At 38.3% G+C, this 25,121-nt stretch overlaps 1 protein-coding gene across 4 annotated transcripts in view; it reads right to left on the bottom strand.

Annotated features, from left to right (window-relative positions):
- CTNND2 (catenin delta 2) overlaps positions 1 to 25,121 on the bottom strand; it is a 936,154-nt gene that overhangs the window by 795,586 nt on the left and 115,447 nt on the right. The window contains exon 1 of one of the 4 annotated variants that reach the window (XM_055245589.2): positions 17,366 to 17,386. The exons of the other annotated variants lie outside the window; for them this stretch is intronic. The gene's annotated coding sequence lies outside the window, so the exon portion shown is untranslated. Of the gene's footprint in view, positions 1 to 17,365; positions 17,387 to 25,121 lie in introns of those variants that run through there. 4 annotated transcript variants of the gene reach the window in all.

The raw sequence follows: 25,121 nt of genomic DNA, 5'->3' as shown, positions 1-25,121 counted from the left end.
GGAAATATAACTCCAATATAAAAATTCATAGTACCATTATAAACAGTTGCTTAACACCCTGAAAAATTACACAATATCTGGTTTTCAAATATTCGAACAACTTAAAACAATAAAAACAACATATAGACAAATTTCTGAGCAGTCATATTTTATGGGTATTCTGCTAGTTTTCCCCTATCCATTTACATATATATGTAAAGGTACACACATATACATACATACATGCACATACACACAAATCGATATACACACATATATATACACACACACACACACACACTTAACAAAAATGTGATGATGCTATAATATATATATTGTTCTGTAACTTTTTTTCCAATCAGTATGTCTTCAAGACTATTTCAGACCATTATGAATTTATCATGTTGTTTAAATCTGTACGCAGCTATCCCATTGTACTGATGTATCATTTTTAGTTCTCTCCTCTACAAATGCTTTTTTCATTTCTTTTTTATTTTGCTCATATATATGTGTTGAAATCAGGATCACTTTATAAGGGTGTATGTGTGTATGTGTGAGTATTATTTTGGAATAAGGATTCCTAGAAATGAATTTGCTGTGTCTAAGAATACAAACGTTTTAAGCTGTGACAGATGCAGCCATCTTGTTCCCAACGCCTTTCCAATGGAGACTTCGCCAACAACATAAAGGAATGCCAAATTACATGCCCTTTGGCAAACAGAGATATGAGTGGTCATTTAAATTTTTAAAAACCTGATAGTTAAAATGTAATGTATAATTGTTTTCTTTTTGTAAAATGACATTTTAAACTGTAGAGTCCGTTAGACAAAAAGCTGATTCCATTAACAGAAAAACATGAGTCATCTTTCTAAGACTTATCAAGGTAGTGTTGTTATATTTCTCTTATAGCACTTTACCCACTTTACTGCAATTACAGATAAAAATCTTCTGACTCTTACATCCAATGTATAAAGTCATTACTTTTAACTTCATTTCACAAATAGAGAAAGATGAGACTCAGGAAAAATAAACAGCATGTACAGTCTCAGAAGTGTAGTCGGGGTAGTCAAAGATTTTAAACTAAATTTCTGACATCTTGTCAAGTATTATTTTGATTAGACCCCAGAATAGTCAATGTTTGGATGTAATAGTTATTTTGCATATACATCCTATTACAAAACAATACACATTAGTTTCAAGGAAGTTGTTTTTATAATTTTAGATAAATCCTTCAGCTTTGTCACTTAGACGGTAATTACTTTTGAAATCCTGAAGATAAGATGCCATTTTTCTAATTCCCTATGATATCAATATCTATTTAAAATTTCTATTTTTAATTGACACATAATAATTGTACACATTCATGAGGGAGTACATCAAAAATATGATGTTTTGATATATATTACGGTGTGGAATAATTAAATCAGGATAGCTAACACATTTATAACCGTAAATTTTTTTTTAATTAAAAACATTTCACTTCTGGGCCGGGCGCGGTGGCTCACGCTTGTAATCCCAGCACTTTGGGAGGCCGAGGCAGGCGGATCACGAGGTCAGGAGATCGAGACCACGGTGAAACCCCGTCTCTACTAAAAATACAAAAAAATTAGCCGGGCGTGGTGGCAGGCGCCTGTAGTCCCAGCTACTCAGAGAGGCTGAGGCAGGAGAATTGCTTGAACCTGGGAGGCGGAGCTTGCAGTGAGCCGAGATTGCGCCACTGCACTCCAGCCTGGGTGACAGAGCGAGACTCCGTCTCAAAAAAAAAAAAGGCGGGCGGATCACGAGGTCAGGAGATCGAGACCACGGTGAAACCCCGTCTCTACTAAAAATACAAAAAAATTAGCCGGGCGTGGTGGCGGGCGCCTGTAGTCCCAGCTACTCGGAGAGGCTGAGGCAGGAGAATGGCGTGAACCCAGGAGGCGGAGCTTGCAGTGAGCCGAGATTGCGCCACTGCACTCCAGCCTGGGCGACAGAGCGAGACTCCATCTCAAAAAAAAAAAAAAAAAAAAAAAAAAAAAAAAAAATTTCACTTCTACTGTTTTACCAATATTAAAATACGCAATGCAATTATTTTAGTCACTATTCTGTATAATTGGTCAGGAAAGCTCATTCATCCTGTCTAACTGAAACTCTGCACCTCTTGACCAACATTTCCCCTTTCCCTGTCCACTCAGGCCTTAGCATCTGGTAACTATCATAGAGTATCTTTTTAATGTGTTGTGAAGTCAGTTATATTCCGAGAGACCATGCTTATTCAAAACTCCAAAGACAAATTTCAGAAAAGCTGTAATTTCCCTGTGTTTACAATTATTTTATGTAATCATATCATATTGTAAATCTTAGATATGAGTAAACAGGTTTAAATTATCATATTCCCAGTCTAAAAATAATAATATTTAACATTTCAAAATTCATTTGTAGTATTCTCTACTGTACTTTTAAAAGTAATTAAATTATTCTATGTTTAGGAAAATTCTCCTTATGGCAGTAGACTTCACACATTTTATTTTCTTTGTTCTTTACTTTCAGTGCATTTAGAATGTTTCACATCATCAGCAGTTACCACTCTCTAATACATAAATTATTCCTGAATAAAATGTCAAATATTTTAATATTTAGTTGTTAGAAAATTAGTCAATTATAAGTGCTCAAAATATTAAACAAATTTAAAATAAAAAATAACCTGTGGAAAAATAAACTTTGACTTTATGTCAAAAAACAAAATTTCTGTAAATTAGGTAGGAAGCACTTGCTTCTTTACATAGAAATATTTCAGCATGATTGGTCTTTTTGGAGGGAGAGGTCCAAGCATGAACCTGATGATAATCTATCTTTTTATGTCACTGTTTTTTTGACAAACTTTCATCTCCAAAAGATAATTAGGAGATGAAATTTTAATCAATTAGGTATATTTTACAAAGAGCAAAAATAGTTTTATGTTTAACTGCCTATTATGAAAACCTTAATAATCTGCAGGAGCTATTAAAAGCATACTAGCAAATGCTTAAAATCAGACTTTGCTTTTTATAAACATGTCCAAGAATCTCAAGGAAAATGATACATAAATATAAATCAACATGATGTTTCTTTTTAAAATCTCAATTATGCAAACATGGTAGTTATATAGATTTTTGTTAGACAAAGCATAAATATTCAACTACAAATGTTTTTTTCTATATTTATTTTACAATCACATTTCTTATCAATTAATTTCTCTATGTCTTAGATAAAAAAGCAATAAAAATGCATATCAGTGTCATACTGATCTTAGCATGTATGCTAAAGATTATCTATACATGGATTGTTACATATATGACGTAATACAATTCTAAGTTATAGTTAAAGAGAAATTTTTACAGTGTAATAATAACAGTAATTGTGTACGTAGTATGGACCAGGCATTATTCTAAGCTCCTCCAGTACTGACTCAATTAATACAGCAATGCTTTGCAGTACTTCTATTATTATCCTCTTTTCTAGATGATAGAACTGAGATACAGAGAGGTTAATCTCCCCAGGGTGACGAAGGGAAGGGCTACTGTTTACACCCATGTGGCCTATGGTTCAGTCACTACACTGTGCTGTTAATCTACTGGATGCCTCTAAATACTGATACCAATTTGGTAAATTATTCATTAAGTAAAAAATCATTCATGGACCACATACTTTGCCAGGTCCAGTACTTGGCATTGAGTACTGGATGCAAAAAAAAAAAAAAAAAAAAAAAAAAAATTCCTATTTATCCCTCCTTCCTACTTTGGAGAAGCCATAGGAAAAATAATTAATATAGCAATTGGATCTAGAGCATACATTTTGGTTATGAAGAAGGAAGCTTTCTAAGTAGGAAAGTTTTCAAAGGGCTTGCTTAGGTGTTCCAGTGCCTACCACAATGACCAAGTATTCTAGAAGCTCTTGTAAATGACTCCATTCCACAATCCTTGTTACCCAGCCCCTCATTGCACCTGTGGTCATCTACTCCACAGGAGCCTGGGACCCTTCTGCCTCCACTCGTTAAGGGGCCTATTACCAGGAGCTAGCTGTGTTGCTTCTAAACCCATTCATTTCAATTTTGTCTAATAATTATATTATGTGTTTAAACATATGTAACACAATGAGAGATAACTGCATCAAGAATAGTTTTTGTTATTTTATGAATACTTGTTGAAACTCCTTTAAGATAAGCCATTGAAAAATGCCGTGGTATTATAGATAAGGTAGTTGTAAAAGGCAAAGGAAAAATTATAAACATCTAGAAGGATTCTTCTTTAAAATACTTCTAAAGTTTCTTAGATTCCTCCTAGAGGAAGGAAGAGTTGGGAGAGGAGCAGTAAGATGCTCATTCCATATTATTACGAGCAGACTCATATTTAAATAACTGACCTAGGTCCTATACAGTTAGTGAACACAGGTACAATTAAGTTAAAAATAAAATGAATACAGCATTTATGTAGTTTTTTTTAATGATTCTCTATTTTAAATGACTCTTCTTAACTCAATCTCTCAATCGAAAGAGTTTTTACCAACCATTGTCTCAATACTTATTGGTTGAATGAATGAAAGAATGAGCAGTAAGTGAATTGATCATGTTTAACCTATACTGCCTGTTATGTGATTGTTTAGTTGGTCTTTTCATTGTATGAGTATTTGTTTTGCCTGGAATCATTTACTTACTGGATCAATTAGTCATTTATTAACTTAATTAAGAAACAAGTGGCTACTGGTACTTGATGATGTCAATAATTCCACCAAAGACGATACCGAGTGTTGAAGGGCTCTTTTGTTTCGCCTGGAATCTGCCTCTGCTCCCTTGTGACTATGTCTGCGCACGGCACCCGCATGAGGCAATGCACTCAGATAGACCAATTTCATGAAACTGTAATTACTCTGAGAACGATGCTAAATTTAAATTGTACAAGTGACTGAATTTCAATTTAGAATAACAAATCTACACATCATCTTATTGGAAAATCATTATCCAATTTCTGTGTGCCACACACATAATTTGCACAATTGAGAAAAAAAGTCTCTCAATTTGCTATTTTAAAAAGTGAAACAGCTTTATGAACTTTGAACAGAGGATTAAAGTTCCATTGATATTCTGAACAAAGTGAACTAAATAGGAAAAATAATGTTAATCAGAAATTAATTTGTAGATTTTATATTCAAGATGGTACAATATCTAGTCACAATCTAATCGCTTTTTCACCAAGGAAACAGTAAATAATAAAGTATTGAATTTTAATTTATTGTATTTAAATTTGTATCATAATATGTCAATAAACTCAAGTTATTACAGTTGCTACCTACTGATTTAGAACAAACAACTGCAGTGCAGAAGATGAGCCTTGTGTGAATACAGGAAACTCTGTTTTGGCTGTAAAAGACTCCATTAGGTTTTCAAGTAGCACAGGATCTAACACTAATTATTTCTGATACACTGTGCACTATTTTATACAAAAAATGTGTAGCTTATATTGGTAACCAAGAAAACTTCCTATTCAAAAATCTAAGCTGATCACAATAGTTAATGCAATGGGCAAATTTGGAAAACTAGATTCTACCATACTTAGAAAAAAATGTGGAAATTGAAAAATGAAAGGACCAGGTCACATGTATATAGATTAAGTGATATTAGTCAAATCAGTAAGAGAAAAAATTGTGTTATCCACAGGCATAGGCGACTTCTATTATATTAGTTTCCATTATCTAGAAGATTAAATGCACCTTTAAATACAAAAATATGCTTACTGATATAACTGGATGAAATCTCAATTTCACTTTGTCAATTCTAGAGTCCCCTACAAAAATGGCATCCATTCTATACATTTCCTCTTGGCACATAGCAAAAACTACAGATGCACATGAGTAGCCCTTTAGCAGCACAAGAGAGGGTAAGGACTCTTTGCCCAGACATCTTATAAATGGGAGGGTAATGAGGCATAAAGAAATTAAGTAACATTTTCAAGGTCATACCCTGAGTCTTTAATAGAACAGAGAATAGAACCATAAGTTTTGGTTATTAGATCTATACTGTAATGTCTAGAGCATGCTTCCAATCTTGCAAATCTTGCACAACAAACCAAAATGAAGTACCTGGCATGAAATAGACCTCGTATGTGCATATGAAACACTTGCTTATCCACGAAACTAAATGATCTAAAAAAGAATTATTTTGAAAAGTAAATTAAAGACAAAATAAAGCTCCATTACGATTTCCAAATGAAAGCTTGCTTTAAGATGGATGATAGCAATCAAGCACATTTCTCCTTTGCTTGCTTTTATTCATGACATATTTTGTAATGACCTTGTGAGTTTAACCCAGGCCTTCATGAATAATAAGTTTATCAGTCCTGGAGTTGCGTGGAGCAGCTCTGTACAGCAAGTACATCTTCCACATGGACTGGTCAAACCCCAGTACTGCATTCTGTCTAGTTATTTTCTCCTGTTCATATATGGATTTGGATCTGAAACCACACATTTGAGTTCACAAAAGAATGATAATTCACCCACTGAATTTTGCCTGGACAACTGTTCTTAATCTAAAATACAGAACTCCTTTCCACTTGCTGTTAGTAAATATTATGGTTTGGCTCTGTGTCCCCACCCAAATCTCATGTTGAATTGTAATCCCCAGTGTTGAGGAGGATCTGAGTAGGAGGTGAATGGCTCATAGGGGCAGATTTCCCCCTTGCTGTTCTCATGATAGTGAGTTCTCATGAGATCTGGTTGTTTAAAAATGTGTAGCACTTCCTCCTTCACTCTCTCTCTCCTGCTGGCCATGTGAAGATGGTACCTGATTCCCTTTCACCTTCTGTCATGACTGTATGTTTCCTGAGGCCTCTCCAGCCATGATTCCTGTATACCTTGCAGAACCATGAGCCAATTAATCCTCTTTTCTTTATAAATTACCCAGCCTCAGGTAGTTCTTTATAGCAGTGTGAGAAAGAACTAATACAGTAAAGGCTTACATAAGGCAATGAAAATGGGAGAAACACACTCTTTACTCAGCCATCGTGCTTTCTGCCCAACTACCCAAGCCCAAGTCACCCTATGACAGTAAGTCAATGGACTAAAAACTCTTGTAGGTCATTTCATTGTAGGATCATGACCCATTCTGCACAGGTTATTTGGCTTACTAATGTTCCACCTGCCTGTGCTTCAATTGACCAGAGAAACTCCTGTAGAAGAAACACTGACTTAGCTTTAATTGTCCTCCAAATTTGATCCAATGAGCATTACAAGAGCTTCCAAAGTAAGCAATAGAGAATTCAGAGGAAATGGCTCCCCTGAATGCTACTTTAAACATTTCATATTAGCAAATTCACTGACCTAATTTCAGATATTCTCATTGAATGGAGAAACATCTTTACAAGGCACTTTTAGCGTCAAAAATGGATGATATAAGCTTCAATGTGTACAGTGGAAATTAGTTGTTTTGGTTGATCAGTAGCCGGTTTCCCTGTTTTTGTTCATTGCATCTTGATTTTCCTTGACAGACTTACCCATCTTGACATTGCATGAAATTTTATGGACTCCCAATCAAGGGTCCACAACTCTGCAGTCAGAGTTGGCCCCCAGGGATATCCAAATTCCAATCCTTGGAACTTGTGAATATAGTATGTTAAACGGCAACGAAAATTAGTGCACATGAAAGTTAGGTTTCTAACTAGCTGGCTGTGAGATGTGGAGATTATGCTGGATTATCTGGTTGAGCCCAGTGTAATCCCAGCGTCCTTATAAATGAAAGAGGGAGGCAGGCAAGTCAGAGTCAGAAAGGAGATGTGACAAAGGAAGAAGGAATGATATAATTGCTGTCATTGAAGATGGAAGGGTCCATGAGCCAAGGAATGTAGGCAGCCTGTAGAAGTCAGAGAAGGCAGGGAAATGGGTTCTCCTCTAGAGCCTTCAGAAGCAGTGCAGACCTACCAACACCTTGATATTGGCCAAGTGAGGCCTATTTCAGACTCCAGGCCTCCAGAAGTAGAAAGTAACAAATGTATATTGTTTTAAGTCACCACATTTGTGACAATCTGTTACAGCAGCCACAGGAAAATATCTTTTCCTGGCCAATTGTGGGCATGTCTCTGAGTGGGCTCCTCTTGGGATCGAAAAGCAAAAAAAAAAAAGATAGAAAACTGTTGAACTTGATTCTGCCGGTGAGGTCTCCCCAAAGCCACTGTCTACTAGTCCCTGATGCTCATATCCCTGGAGTGCTCCTGGGTCCTGCCTTTCCTAACTCCTGGCTTTTGGACATTTCCCTTTCTTTTATGGGCATGTTATATGGTTCCAACATGTGACTTTTCCTTTCCCCCTGGAAGCAAATCAGTGGCTTCTTCAACTTGTAACCAAAGATCATAACTGATACAGTTCAGTCAGCTCTTTAACCTGGTTCTAGCAATGCCATTAGTTGACTGTGCTATTAAACATACCTTTTCTGTGGGCCAGCTACTGTGCTCAGCACTGAGGATCAAATAATAAGCAACAAAAGCAGTTTCTACTACAAAGTGTTACTAACTGAGTAGCCAATACTGCAGACCCAATGCACATGAATCAAAGTCAAACTTACATGTATGAAAAAAAAAGTGTCCAGATAAAAAACAAAGAATATTATCTAACTCAAACTGCAAATTTATCAAGTTCTATTGGCCATGGGGGCAATGTGAATACGGTAAAATCCATCCTCAAGAAGTGGGTCATTAATCCTGCCCCCCCGCCGACCCTCCGTTCCTTTCTTCCTCAGAGAAAATGTTTATGAGCCTCTATTTGATGCATTGAGCATACAGAATACCAGACCAATTTAATGCAGACAAGCAAAGTCAGAGGATCTTGCAGTTCTGTGGTTCTAGGCTAAGGGCAGATGAATTAAGAGAGAGTCTCTATAATGCAACAAATGTTAAAATGGTTAGACTGGGATGGCAAGGTCAGGATCATGCCTGGGGAACACATTGCTGGGCCAAATGCCCAGGGACAAGCAGAAGCCGCTCAGTGGGAAGGTGGAGAAGGGGCAGTCCCAACCACGGGGAGCTGTAACCTGGGCGGAGGCAGTCATACACACAGCAAGGTTCCAGGCTGCCAGGTGCATCAGAGAAGGAGAGCGAAGACCAGAAGAAAAGAACCTTAGAAGATGAAACTGGAAAGAAAAGAAAGCCAGGCCAGACAGGGTCTCTGTCCACTCTTCTGCATTCACACTCCTTAGATTATCTAAAAACTGACGATGAAGTAAAATATTTTGTATGTGAGGTATGGACTTCAAGATCAGATTTTAATATCTTGGAAATATTAAAAATATAGCTTGAAAATGGCGTCGAACTCTCAGCAGAGCTATGATAAGCTCTTGGGGTCGTCTATGTATGCAACAAGCTCAAATGAGATGTAGAGAAGGGGATAAATTGGAGATGCAAGGAATTCACCTCTAGAGGCCTTTTGACAGACATAGGTTTTCCAAAATGACGCAACACAGCTTATGGTCAGAAAACAAATCAAATAATTTGTTAATAGTAATGTATTAAAATTTCAGTTAAAATAATTTTAAATTATAAAATGCTATACGTTCATTACATCAGAACAGATTTGTTATACACTGTGGAGTCTATATTATTTCTTAATAACTACAGTCAGTATAGAGATAGAAAGCAAAAGCTTGGGTTTTCTAAAACACGTACCATGAAACTAGCACTGTAATGTTCAATTTTGGGAAACCTCATGACATATATAACCAGGCCTTTTAACTATTTATCTTCTGTAATAAGGGCTCATGTTAGACATGATTTTTATTTTTCCATTGTTTGCACCAAATAATTAAATCACATTCCAGGAATAATTTATTTACATATACTTGTATTGTCAACATCCACTTGGCTGACTGAGGGAATGTGCACCCCATAGGGAGAAGTAAAACATTCCATAGGGATAATAATGCAAGTTACAATGGTATTAGTGTTGATGGCTCAGAGCCGCTTGATGTTCAAATGGGTGGTGATATGGTTTGGCTGTGTCCCCACCCAAATCTCATCTTGAATTTCCATGTGTTGTGGGAAGGACCCAGTGGGAGGTAACTGAATCATGACGGCAGGTCTTTCCCGTGCTGTTCTCGTGAACGAGTAAGTCTCACGAGATCTGATGGTTTTAAAAAGAGGAGTTTTCCTGCACAAGCTGTCTCTCTCTTTTTGCCTTTTGTCATCCAAGTAAGACATGACTTGCTCTTCCTTGCCTTCTGCCATGATTGTGAGGCTTCCCCAGCCACATGGAACTGTAAGTCCACTAAACCTCTTTCTTTTGTAAATTGCCCAGTCTCAGCAATGTCTTTATCAGCAGCGTGAAAACTAACTAATGTAGGTGGCTTGGGGCACTTACCTGACCTTCAGTTTAGACCAGGGTGGTGTTAGGAGTCTCATCGAAGTCATGGAGGGAAGGCTTTCAGTCCTGTCTCACATAATAATAATAATATGCTGTGAATTCTATTTCTTGTCTCCTCTCCTCCCTCTTGACATAGGGTAACATAACATTTCAAACCTACCTTGAATTTCAGGGCAATATTTCTAAGTCAGAAATGTTTACGGTAATAAACACCTCAGGAAAAGAGAACCAGGAAACTGATTGACCTATGTACCATGCAGCTATGGCCAGGGGTGTGGCACCTCCTTGCATGCCAGAGCTCACCCTGAGACCCACCCCACCCCACCACACAACACTCCATCCATCTACATTGTCATCTGGGTCTTCATGACTCCATGTAGTCAGTACACCAGCAGCATTAGCTATCATCTGGGAGCTCATTAAAAAGAATAAATCTCACCTTTCCCTGGACCTAATGAATCAGCATTGTAACAAGATGCTAAGCACATGTGAGGGGCACAGATATAGATGAATAGCATCTCCCAGAATTGAGTAATGTGCAACCTATGCAGCTGTATATGGTAGCTCCAATCCCATCAGTGCTTCAATAGTGTTTTGATGGCAGGAAAACCACTGGCTACACAATGCCCATTAATTACTAGCATGTCATGTGGCGGCAGGTGTGAGGTTGTGTGTGGGCATGTGTCTATGTCTCCATCTGTTCATATACACACACCCACTGCATCTCTCCAATTCCGCTTCCAGAAATGCAGAACTCATGCCTGTGTGCCTCTGTCCTAAGACAAAAGATCACTGAGTATGTGTCACACTCAAGAGATGGTTTAGAAATGAACCACGAACAAGAATTATATTCCCTTTGACAAGCAAGTCAGATGAATGCCCATTTTTTATCTTAGGGTCTTTTGGAAAACCTCCAATATAATGCTCATTAGCCCCTCCTTAAGCACATTGAAAATGGATACCTAGGATGCCTATCAAGGCAGACTGGCATACGGCACCATTCTGCTTGGGTCGATGCTAGGTTTTGACTGGCTAAGCACTGATGACCACTTTGAAGGAGAGGCAGAGGCAGTTGACGTAAGCTCTGTATTTGGCAAATATCAAATGAGCAGCCCTGGGAGGTCTGTTGACAGAGCCTTCATTGCTGTTCCCCCTGGCGAGACCATTGTGCATTATTTGGATAATATCCGTTAAATTATGTAAAAAGAAAAATGTATGGTAGATATAAATATTGTGTACATCTCATAGTTTTATTTGTCTGCTAAGAGAATATTCCAATAAATGTATCACTAAATTCTTAACTGTAATACAAAAATTCTAGGTTGAAACAACGAACTCCTTCATTTCCACTAATAATCCAAAATGGGAGTTGACCTGCCTTATCACACTAATTTTTTTTTCTAATTACAGCATTCAGCACGAAAAAGCTCTTACATGCATCTTTATGAAACTAAATGGAGCATATTTTCTGTGGTCTCTTCATTAGTCTGTTGTCTTCCTGACAATTACTGCACAGTATTAGGGCTGTATTATACTAAGTCACGAGCAGTAAGGGGCACCTAGCACTAAGAGAGTCTCTCTCCCACTCAGGATTTTTGTTTTGTTTTGTTTTGTTTTATTTTGTTTTGTTTTGTTTTGTGACAGAGTCTTGCTGTGTCGCCCAGGCTGGAGTGCAGTGGTGCCATCTCAGCTCACTGCAACCTCCACCTCCCAGGCTGAAGCAATTCTCCTGCCTTAGCCTCCCCAGTAGCTGGTATTACAGGCACACACAACCATACCCAGCTAATTTTTTGTATTTTCAGTACAGACGGGTTTTCACCATGTTGGCCAGGCTGGCCTTAAACTCCTAACCCCATGTGATCCGCCCACCTTGGCCTCCCAAAGTACTGGGATTACAGGCGTGTGCCACCACACCCGGCCAGGATGTTATTAAATAGCCAAAACATCTGAGACACTAAGAGACGTTGCTGAAGTTCACATAACCAATGAGTAACTAAGCCAGACCCACACTGCATCTTGTGATCACATAATATCCCACACTCATTGATAAAAACTACCTGCAATCATTGTGAGGACAACCCACTGCCACAAACGAATCACTAGGAGGTCCCAAGAGAAACAAAGCCTCCCTAAGGGTCCTGATGCCCAGTGTCTTCGGGATCCCAGTTCCTTCTCCATCCTTCAAACATGTGAGGAATTCAGTGACGAAATATTGCTGGGAGTTGTTTGGCCCAGACTTCTATTCCTGCAGGTAAGAGCTCCCCTCGGTTAACATAATCGAGCCCATTTCTCATAAAGAGGAAAGAAGACAGTTTTTGTATTCTTTGTCTTTTCATAGACTATAAAATAAGAGGCAATCCCCCTCAGAATCACATCAGTGGTTCTCAAACTTCAATATGCATCAGAATCTCCTGGGGACCTTGTTAAAAATGGAGAATTCTAGGCATCAAACTCAGAACTTATACCTTCTGAATTCCTTCAGGGATCCATTCCTGGGTCACTTGCGGGACTACCTGCTCTATGCCTTGCTTTGAAAACCCAGACACAGAAACCACAGTGAGGCTGAATCTCCGGAGGCAACTTCATGGGGTGCAAAGTTGGGGCCTCCCAGAGGTCTCTCTGAAGGTGATGTGCACCAGGTCCCCAACAGTATTAGCAGAAATGATATGGATAACACACTTGAATTTATAATTAACTACAATAAGAGCATATCAACAGAAGGCAATCGTTTCACATTTGTAATTGCAAAAACTAATTCTTACAGGAATTTTGTGGTTAATATGGTCTTTGAGCAATTCTCGCGATGTACTTAAAGTGAATATTATACATGCATAGAAAGACAACTGTAAAACATAACATTCCTCTAGAGCTTAAATATGGCAATTTATTCTACTAATAATTTTACATAATATCCATTTGCCTATATCACTGAAACAGACACTTAATTCACTAGAAACTGAATTCCATTAATGAAGGTTTAAGTACAAAACGAGACAGTAACTAGAGATACTAAGTGGACAGTACATATATGCAAATTAACACACACATAAAATATATGCCCCAGAATAGGCCATTCAGTTGAAATCATTACAGTCTAAGTGATTAATAATTATATTTTCAAATTTCAGTAATAAGATGATTTGGCCATTCATAAATATGTATAATTTTCTGTACCAACACTGTCGACATATAATTTGTTTTCCAACCCCACTGATTTTCTCCAGGCAGATGTATCATTTTCCAATTATAAAATTAAACATTCAACTTGAAAATATGTTAGCAGCCTAATTCCAGTTTGAATAACTTTCTGTATATCTTCAGAAGTATATTCTGGTAGAATTCAGGAGGAAAGTATGGAATTCAAAATGGCTGATGAATTTAAAAGATGTAATCAGCCTCTGAGAATATTACCACCATGGGCTAAGTTGTGAAGAGGAGTAGAAGCTTTTAGGATAGGGGAAGTCATTGAAGAAAAGAAACAGAAACTCCCTAGGGCTTAGGAGACCTCACGGGCATCAGAGACATAGGGAGAGATGGAAGAGGCACGGAAACCTGGTCTCTGTATTTTTCAAAACATGGAACTAATATTTATGGGTTTTGATAGTAACGCACTATTCTAACCTTAACGGGAATATTCAGTACTGAACTAATAATACATGAAGTAAACAGAATTAGAATATATAAGGATCCCGAAATACTACTGAAGATTCAGATTGTTACACATGGTATTAAAACAGAAAAAAAGGAAGGAAGGAAGGAAGGAAGAAGAGAAGGAGGGAAGGAGTAGGGGTAGGGGTAGGGGAAGGGGAAGGGGATGGAAGACTGTTCAATATGGTGGATATATTTTTAATTTGAATGAATATTTCCCATCATGCAGGAACCTACTCATGCCTGCACAGTGATCCACAAAAAACAGAGTAGGCTGACATCTTCCTATACTTTCCTGCACCCGTTCCCCTGAGGCAAATGTCTAGCCATCTGAATTTGACCATGCTAGGACAGAGGCAACCTGTCCTGGGACTGTTGGATTTGAGGCCCAAAGGAGTCAGCCAATCCTTCTTCAATGACTACAAATATGATGTAAAGTTTGAGAACAGTGAGTAGGTCAGAAAAGCAGACACAGAAAGAGAGAGTGTGTGTGAGAGAGAGAGACACAGAGACAGAGACAGAGACAAAGAGACTGGGACTGAGGGTGAGAAGAGAGACAGGCACCGAGCACAGCAGGTGCCCAAAAAGCAACCAGTTTCAGTTGCTTTCTGATACTCAGCTATGTTCCTCTTCTTGGGTTATGAGAAACACGACTATATCTTATAAAACAAAACAAAATCACTTCTTTTCTGAAATGTATGTCCATTGGATTCTGTCACAATCAAATATTCCCAGTAACATACTCATAAAATCATGATATACATATGAAATGGAAGGCTTTACATTATAAAAAGGAAACGGGTCCAAATGTCTTACCATCCTGGAAATGGCTCTTTTTTTTTTTTTTTTTTTTCATGAACCCACATTGTTAGCATTTTTTTTTTTTTTTTTTTGAGATGGAGTCTCGCTCTGTCTCCCAGGCTGGAGTGCAGTGGTGCGATGTCAGCTCACTGCAACCTCCACCTTCCGGCTAATTTTTGTATTTTTAGTAGAGGCGGGGTTTCACCATGTTGGTCAGGCTGGCCTCGAACTCCTGACCTTGTGATCTTCCTGCCTCTGTTAGCCTAACTTTTAGAATTTGAACATTTTTCAAGGTTTGAATTATCTAATTAGTGCAGATCTACAATATGAAATGAAAAATAAAGATAAGGAACATAAAGAAGAATAGAGTTAAAATACTTAAAAACACTACCATTTAGAGAAAAGCCAATGTTAAAGGGTTTTTTTAAATGAGAGATATATTTTTTCACAGACACAAACAAAATTCTACACTGTTGCTTTATCACATGCAGTCTTCTTTATCATTGTAGACCTCACTTAATACCTTCTCCTGACCCCCTTCTATTTACATAATCATTTATGCAGTCACTTTAATAACTTTCTATTATCTATTACTTGATGCCTTATAATTTAGTTACCTGATATACTGTTTTGAATAGTTAAGTTTTCTCTAATTTCCCACTATTAAAAGAGATTAGAATGGAAACCTTTGCTTGCTTGTTCACTTGCTTAAGATAAATTATTTGGGTTAGGATCACTGCCTTAAAGACCTATACCACGTGAGGGCTTTTGAAACACTGAAAATGTTCACTTTAAGTAGGTTGTTGGATTTATGAGCTCAGCAGGCACACTGAAAAGTCATGTTAGGTACCAGAATTTTCTAGTCAAGTTTGCTGATCCAAAGGACAGTCACTTCATTGTTTTAATTATGAGGCAAAAATAAACATATTCCCCCATATCTTGGCCATGTTTACTTATTTTACAATCTGACCATGGTCCCTGCCTGTTCTTCTCCTATGGAGATAGCAGATTTTCTAACAAACTATTCCTTAAATAGCAGAAATTGATTTTCTAACTAAATTAGAAGTTTTAATCTTAATTAAATCTTCAACTTTTTTCCTTTATTATTTCGGCTTTTGTTTTCCTATGATAAATATAAATACCCTTTGTTTTATCTATTTCTGAAGTCTTATTTTTACACTTCACATTAGATCACAATTGCATTCATTTTGGAAAAGAGTTTAAAGTCAAGTGGTAGGGCTTTTTGTCTCAGGTTTTTCTGTGGGAAAATTAATAATAAAAACAATAATATGAAATTTAGATAGGCGTTCTAACATGGGGCCCACAGAAGAGCTCACAGAGGACTTTGAATATTTTAAACCGTCTCTGAAAAGTTGAATGTGTAGGCATTTGTGGATTTTACTAAGAAGTCCTAAAGCTTATATGAAATTCTCAAAGAGGTGTGTGAGCTCTTAATGGTGAAGAACTTTGATTTAACGAGTAAACTATATATTAAACACAGAGCAGTCCTTTCCTTTAAAAAGGGGGTAAATCCCTTTTAATTTCAGAGGAGCAGACAGAGTCCTATGATCTTTTGGCCACTGAAGTTTTTGATCCAATTGAATGTCACACAAAGCCCCACAGATACAAGCAGAGTTCTTCTGTTAAAGCCACAGTGGGGGAGTCCAGAAATCTGGGGCAGAATTTGAAAATACTGCATCAGAATATGATTTAAAGTGGCAAGATGTTCTATGAACACATCTTCTACCTCTTCAAATAAAAGTTTTCAGAATGACTCATCACAACTCAAATTTGCTAAGGTTGTGGAGCCCGAAATAAATAATGCTGCAGATTAATTAAAAGAAATGCACCTTTTTCTCAAAGAGCAGAAATATAAGAACACCCAGATCATCATCCAGTATCAGACTGCCTGGCATTAGTACAAAGCTGGAATGACGATATCACAAAAGAAGCTTTTGTGCTGAACAGTTACTGTCAGCCAGGAAATCAACCTCAAATGCCAGTGCAGCCCAATAAACACGGAAACCTCCTCTCAATCATCTGTCAGTGCACCTATTTTAGGAAGTGACGGGAAACAATGCATCAACATGTAAATTCAAATATTTCTATGAATCCATACAAATGAAATGATTTTTCTTCCGAGCAGTAAAATCCAGGTCTTTCAGCTTTTCTGTTTTGTGCCATACAGGTATTACTATTAGGACAAATTTACACAATTAGTAATAATGCAAATTACTAATAATGTTGCTGAAAACACTTATTTAGTAAGTACAATAGTCAAATGAGTTGGACACTCCTGTGATACAGAATTAGTTATGCCAATGTAGCCTTAGCCCTAGATGCTATTTAAGTACAGAACTCTGAAACTTATTTTTTCTTTAGAAGTTTCCATACATAAGGACTTAGTAAAAAAGCATGCAACAGGGCTGGGTGTGGTGGCTCATGCCTGTAATCCCAGCACTCTGGGAGGCTGAGGCAGGTGGATCACCTGAGGTCAGGAGTTCGAGACCAGCCTGGCCAACATGGTGAAACCCCGTCTCTACTAAAAATACAAAAATCAGCCGGGTGTGGTGGTGTGTACCTGTAATCCCAGCTACTCGGGGTGGCTGAGGCAGAAGAATGGCTTGAACCCGGGAGGCGGAAGTTGCAGGGAGCCAAGATCGTTCCACTACACTCCAGCCTGGGTGACAGAGCGAGACTCCATCTCAAAAAAAAAAAAAAAAAAAAGCATGCAACAAACATGCAAATTTATAACCAATCAATTTTAAAAGGAAATCATCATGTATTAATAGAAGTCATTAAATTCTTTTTTACTATTAAGAGAATGATCAATAGAACTATCTTTTAATATCTGCACTTCCTGTTCTGACCAATTTCTTAGAATAGATAAAATACTAAACATGTTGTCAAGAAAGAAGAGATAATACATTAATCTGTAGAATTGAAACTAGGTATCAAATAACATTAAGTAGAAGGAATTCAAGTAGTTGTTTTATAAAAGAACTGAACTTTGACACTGTTTGCCACATTTATTATTAAAAATACAAAGAAAAGCTCACTGAGATATATTTCAAGCACACATCAATTTGCCTATTTCTTGACAGAGCATAAAACAATGATGGCTTTAGTCTAAAACACTGGTTGGTATGCTAGCCACGCTGATTATCAGATAGTCACATTTTCGTTTGCAATATGGAAGCAATATGTATCTCAGTCTTCATTTAAGAAACATTTTTTTTTCAACTGGAGAACACAGTTTAATTTTGTGTTACCCCATGATACCATTTTATTAGTACGATTTTCTTCAAGGACTCAAAAATAGCTCTGTTCATTAATCTGAGCATACAGGTAACTGCACATTAGTGCAGTCCAACTAACTGAGCTTGTCCTCGTATGGAAGAGACATCCTTAACAACTAACGTCAAATACTGGCAATGTTCTAACTACGTGCAACACCATTCGGCTGGAAGTGCAGTCACCAGCTTCTCAATTCTTACATTCAATCCCATCCTAGTTGTCCTTCTGTCTCTCAAAATGCACATCATATCTGACTTTATAGTCACAGTCATCAAAGACAGCCAAACGGAGCTGGTGGTGGGGCGGTGCGGGGAAGAAGACAGGTGTGAGAACTAAACACCTCTTTCAAATGGCTGAGAAAAGTGCGGTTTTTACCACATTGCCTTTTAGGAATTATTCTCCCATTCTGGCCTTACATAAAGACGATCGAATTTTAGTACACAGTTCAACAAAAGAGTGAAAGACATTTCCTAAATTCTCGGAGAAGAAGAAAGGACTTGGGCATTTGAATTGAAGAAAACTGGACATAAAATTCTCTTCTGCCATGTATTAGCTACAGGACCTTGGAGAAGTTATGCAACTTTCCCTGAATATCCGTTTCCTTGAATATCCATTTCCTCATCTGTAAAATCGAGATAACACTAAGGACACTCCTGAAGATAAGAAGAGAGAAGCACAGGAAGGTTCCGTAAGCACTCAGTAACTGTCCAGCATGTCCCCCCATTACACTGTCCCCAACTCTCTTGCTACTTGATATCACTTTATCTTGTCAAGGATCTCCCCTTGGTGTATTTACAGCTTTTCCCTAATGAATCAAAGTGTGTAATATCACAAGGAGAGCTTGGTCCTTCCCCTTCCTACAGAATTCAGGGAGGTCTGTGGTTGCTCTTAGGCGTGCTGCTGCTTTCAGAGGAGTCAAAGGAGCGAAGCTCTGGGCCCCGGAAGGGACTCTGAATACAGCATGTGTCTGCAGCCCTGGGGCACTGGGATGAATAATATACCTCCGAAATTTACGTCCACTGGAATCTGTGAATGTGACCTTATTTGTAAATAGAGTCTTTGCAGATATAATCAAGTTAAAATGAGATCATATTGGATTAGAGTGGTGCTAATACAAAGAAGTACGGTCCTTATAAGAAGAGGGGAATCTGGACACAGACGCACACACACAGAAGATGGCCGTATGAAGGTGGAGGCGGAGGGTGGAGTATCCTGCCATGAGCCAATTTCAAGGATTGCTGGCAATCAAGAGAAGCTGGAAGAGGCCAGGAAGGATTCTCTCCTAGAGCCTTCAGAGGGAGCATGGGTGGCCCTTCTGACACTTGGGTTTAGAACTTCCAGCCTCCGGAACTGAAAAAGAATAAATTCCTAGTGTTGTACGCCGCTCAGTTTGTGGTAATTGGTTGCAACAGCGGTAGGAAACAAATACAGCTAGGGAACAATGGCGGGGGCAGAATCCTAGGTTTTCTGTAGTCACAGAGGACTTCAGGCAGAAAACACTGGAAGCAGAAGGGGAGACCTCCCCCCATCAGCCAGTGAGTGAGACAAAGGACGCTGAAGACAAGGAGTTAAAATAGCCAACCTCTGTAAGATACTCAACAACAATGCATTTAAAATAATATTTTGTTAATTGCATTTCTAATAATAAACCTCTACTGTGAGCGCTAGTGTTTGTGGAGGGTCAGAGAAGGGGTAAGTAATAGATGCAGTCTACAAGACCGTGAACAGCTGTCATTATTTGAATAGATATCATTTGCTAAGCTTATTCCATACTTATTTTTATCCACAGAATGAGAAATGTAATATTATCAATCCCATTTATTTTATACATGGGAACACTGAGACTCAGAAATATTAATTAATAGCCTCAACCTCACAAAGAGCTGATGAGCAACTGATCAGGGATTTCCACCCAGAATATATCTGATTGTACCTATTATTGATACTGTATCGCAGGTATATATCCCCAAGTTATTCATCTAGCAAATAAAATTTACTTTTAAAAAACAAAATTACTTTTAAAAAGGCATAATGTTGATCACCAGAAGATAGAAATATTTTATTGTTAAACATTCTGTATTTACAAGTCCTTAATAAGTGAAAACATTTATAATCTCTTGAGAAGTAGGAAGCATCCCATAATAAAACATTAGGCAAGTTATACTACCGGACATCCATACTCCTAATAAAAACAGTATAAGAAAATCCAGATTTTCAAAAAGGATAATCTATTGGGCAACTACTTGTTAAAAAATACTCATGTTAATTAAGTAATTCTCAACAAATATATAACACACGACACTTTCTCTATTTCAAATAAATAATTGTATAAGCAAATTCTCACTTTCAATTACTTTGTTTTAATATACTCCATAAATTGTTTAAATATATTACCATAATTGACCCTCAAATGAGCAAAATATAATGAAACATCTCTTGGCATGTAAATTTGCCTTTCAGCTACAAATGAATCACTTACTCCTCAATCAACAGGACGTTTGTACACAATTAACAATAGCCATCTATCATTCCTCCAAAGATGGCATTTTGCCCATGACTAGAACCCATCTATCATTCCTCCAAAGATGGCATTTTGCCCATGACTAGAACCATCATAGTTCATTGACTATTGGTTACAAAACACTTCTTGAGTCATATCTACCTTAGTATTTCATAAGTCAACATTTAATTTATTGTGTTGATTAGATTCAATGTTTATATTCATACTTCCCATTCATCTGCTTAACTTCAGTTAATGAGGCTGATTTTGTTGTTTCCAACCCTGGATCGAATTCTGAGACCTGGAAGATGGAGGTGGTTGAGTGGCAAGGCTTGCAGAAAAGCCCCACTCCTGAATTTTAGACAGAGGCCAGCATAAAATTTGGGAAATGGGGCAGGCGGCTTTTGTAATAAATACTGGGGACTGTGCCTGAAGCAGGGGAAATGGATGCTTGCTAGGCAAAAACGACAAGCATCTCCCTACAGCAAAATTGTTCTATATCCAACTTCTTTAGTTTTAGTTCTTGAATGTTGGTCCTGTCAAATTTCCCCTGGAAAACCGGTAAAAAATACAACTCTCCAGGCCTGGCTTTCTAAATAACCTTAGGTCCCTGTGTTTTTTTATTAGTTCTCCCAGGTGATTTTGAGATATCTAAAAGTTTTTTAGAACTACTGGTCTATTCCACAAACTTTTAAGTTTTTGCACCTGGTATCTGGACCTAAAGTCATCTCAGAATAAAATATTTTTTGGAGCAATCAGTCTTAAGCATGTACTGTGTGCCACTTTGTGCACTGCTTGTCCCAAACTACCTGTGATCTCTTTTAATTTTAGAATCAAAATTTCCAGATCTCAGGTTTTGAATTGTCAACAAGTTCTCCAGGTGATTCAGATCAGCCACTCCAACCAGGTGACATCATCAGCATCATCAGAGATGAGCCATGCTTCACAGGATGAGCCCATAATATAAGAATGGTACTTTAATCTGTGGTCTCTTCCCCTAAACCTATAATCTCAACTGAATCATGTGGAAAACAGAAAAATCCTGGTTGAGAGATATTCTACAATATACCAGACCAGTACTCCCCAAAACTGTCAAGGTCATCAAAAGCAAGCAAAGTCTGAGAAACTACCACAGCCATGAAGGATCCCGGGGAGACCTAACTACATGTAACGTGGTATCCTGAATGGGATCTGAAAATGGAAAAGGATACTGGAGAAACACTGAGGAAATATGAATGAACTATAGGCTACACTTAGTAAGAATGTATCAATATGGACTCATTAATCATGCCAAAGGTACCATGCGAATGCACAACTTTAATAATGGAGGAAAGTGGGTGTGAGTCATATGGGAATTCTCTGTACCATCTTTCCAATAATTCTGAAAACTTAAAACTGTTCTAAGATTTAAAAGTTTCCTTTAAAAATCCCCCAAAATCAGTGTAAGCAAAAACACTGGCAAATATTGACACATCCTTTAAACATTTCTTTAAAATTAGAACATATTTCCAATGCCGCATCTTTTTATGGCATGACAAGCCTTTTTTGGGTGTAAGCCTCTGGTCAGAAGGCCACAACGTCCTCATGCATGATGCATGGTGTATCCGCCATATGTTCATGCTTCAGTTAATTTAAAGAGGCAAGGAAAATCAGAAGACCCTGAAACATACTGAGTGCAAAACAATTTAGAATTTTTATGACTTTCTTACCATATATTTTTAATGTTTTCTCACACACCCTAATTCAACAGCTATTTTTGTCTTCTCACTCTCAAATACTTATTATAGCTTTTACTAAGACAATAGCTGTCTTTCACACTTTATCCTCACATTCCATTGGTTTAGTGCTATTTACCCGAGTTATCTATTGATGATAACACAACAGGCACAAACAGACAAACAGGTATGGAAGCAAGCACTGTTGACTCCAATCAACCTAGTGGGGGAAGAACTGCAGGCTGCCTTGCAGAGAGAGGGTGCCCAGCAAGGTGCTGGCATCAGTTCCGAATGTAATATGGGTTATTGCATATCCTGTAACAGGAATTATAACATGGGTTGGTAGACGTGGCAAGTCACTTCGACGGAGATCAGCTGGTATTACAGCTTCTCCTGCACTTCAAATATCTACCTTGGTTATATGAGGCGTCGCCACTTGTTGATGTATAAATATCAAATGGTTTTATTTTTGTCCAATAACTGCTACCTCTTGTGATTTGTCAAACTTCCTTTTATGCTGGGTGGCTGGTTTCCTTAAAAATAGTTCAGTGTAATGTATTAAATTTTCAGCAATTTTAGTCACTGAAACAGTGTCATTTAGTAAACAGGACTTAACGGTTATCCATTGTAAGAGTCCATCATTATTCCTAATTCCATCTTCCCCTCTCTAGCACACAGGGTAAAGCAAGGACCTGTCCCTGCAACTGCCCTCTCTCTTCTCTCTTTTATCCCACTAGGATTGGGAGAAGGACAAGAGGAAGATAAAAGTAGGGCCTCCATTTAACTTTCCCTGTTGAGTGTGATGGCCCTTTCCTGGGAGGGACCCCACTCATCCAGTTCCTGGAGAAACAAGAGGGGAGGAGCTGAGACCTGAGTATCTACTGTGGACAGTAGTACTTTGAAGGCAGGGCCAGGTCCTGAAGCTGACCACCTCTAGGATCTTCAAGTCACACACCGTGTCATCCCCTAGAGTGCCAGCAGTCCTCATCTCCTCTGCTCTCTGCCACCCAATCCTGAGCCCCCAGGCACAGACTGGACCCATCTTTCTTACCTCTCAGAAACCAGGAATTCAATGCAATGCCAGCCACCTCATCGCATCTTCCCCACAGCCAATTTGAGTAGGCCTGAGAAGGAGATGTCATCCTCTACTCCACGTGCTGTCTCCCAACTTTCCCAGTGATTGTCATGACCTTAGAAAGATGGGAGGGGTGGCTGCTGCTCCCAACGAACTTTGCCCACAGCCACCTCACATCTTCCTCTGCCCTCTCACCTGGAGAGTGCAGAGGCAGTGGGGGACATGTTGAAATAGCAGCTTTTATCTCCTCTGAGCTAGACTCCACAGCCAGTAGGCCTCTGAACTAGAATGGGATTGAATCCAGGGACCCCCATTCCCACATGCAGCAACTAGAAGATCCCTAGAGCCACATCCCAAGTAAACAGGCATTTTTCTTGCTGGATCCTACAAGGAGGGAGATGAGAAGGGTAGGAGAGGCTGGCCCAGGATTTTCTAGAGTAATAAAGGTGACACGCAAAGCTGAAGCTGAAGATGCTTAAAACAGGTAATGCTTTTCCTGTGACTGCACCAAGGCCAGCCCTGGGGGAAATCCTGAGCAGTGACACAACAGATGACCCAAGGAGCCATTGCAAGCTGGCCAGTGATGTCAGTGTTGGGTGAAGAATAAGTAAAATAGCCTGCCCAGGACCATGGATTTCTACAATAATTTCTTTACCCAATAAAGTGCTATTTCCTTCCAATTTAAATGTTACAACCTCCTTAGCCTTTATTCCAAGCCAACTACTTTACTTTCCTTTTAAAGGCACTGCTTTAATGAAACACACTGATAAACTGTTTTCAAGGTAGGCATGGAAGAGAAGAACTATCATTAACACACACCTGTTGCTGCCAGTCACTAGGGGTTTGGCAAATATCATCTCACCCCGCAGCAAGCAAATGAGAGAGAGAACACTAATCCAATTGACAGAGGAGGGATCTAAGGAGTGTTAGGTGGAATCAAGATTGAGCTTCAGCCCAATTAAAAAAAATAAAAAATAAAGCTTATGCCTTTCCAATTTCATGCTGCGATTTTCCATGATGGCGTGCTAATCTATCAGTTCCCTAACACAATCATTTTCTGAATGCTGAGTTTAACGAAGCCACAAAGAAGTACAAGGTCTCTGAGGAAGCCAGCCTCCGCCCTTTAGGAAGCTTATAATCAAATGTTGGGGATTCCTTTCCCCCAGGAGTCTGGCTTTTGCTTTTTATTGCCCTTCAACTGTCTTTTTGCAATACAATTTATAATTTGAAGAATATTTGATAAAACTGCATGATGTTCTTTGAACACAACCTCTGTTAAGACAGGTTTTGAAATGAAGAACCATATATAAGAGCAAACCTCTGTTTTTGTGTTTTGTTACGGATAATTTACACAATACACAATTTATTCAGTTACAAATGACTCCTCAACTCTGAACCAGGTAAAATAAACATTTCATTACTGATCTTTTTTTCTTTGAACTTCTCCACACTGAATTATACTCAAGTGCATAACAATTACCCATTTGATCTTCTCCCCGTGTATTTTGGACCTACCATCTAATTTATAAATACTAACTACCTGTAAATGCACTACTTTTAAATTATAGCTACAATGATTTTTAAATGTGCCTATACTTGGGCATCATCTAGGATTTCTAAAAAATATATTGACACCTGGGTCCACCCAAATCTCATCTTGAGTTGTAGCTCCCATAATCCCACCACGTCATGGGAGGGGCCTGGTGGGAGGTAATTGAATCATGGGTGTGGGTCTTTCCCATGCTGTTCT

This window comes from Symphalangus syndactylus, chromosome 16, assembly GCF_028878055.3.
Source record: "Symphalangus syndactylus isolate Jambi chromosome 16, NHGRI_mSymSyn1-v2.1_pri, whole genome shotgun sequence".
Lineage (NCBI taxonomy): Eukaryota > Metazoa > Chordata > Mammalia > Primates > Hylobatidae > Symphalangus > Symphalangus syndactylus.
Note: the sequence above shows the minus strand (reverse complement) of the source record. Positions and strands in the feature narration are given on the sequence as shown.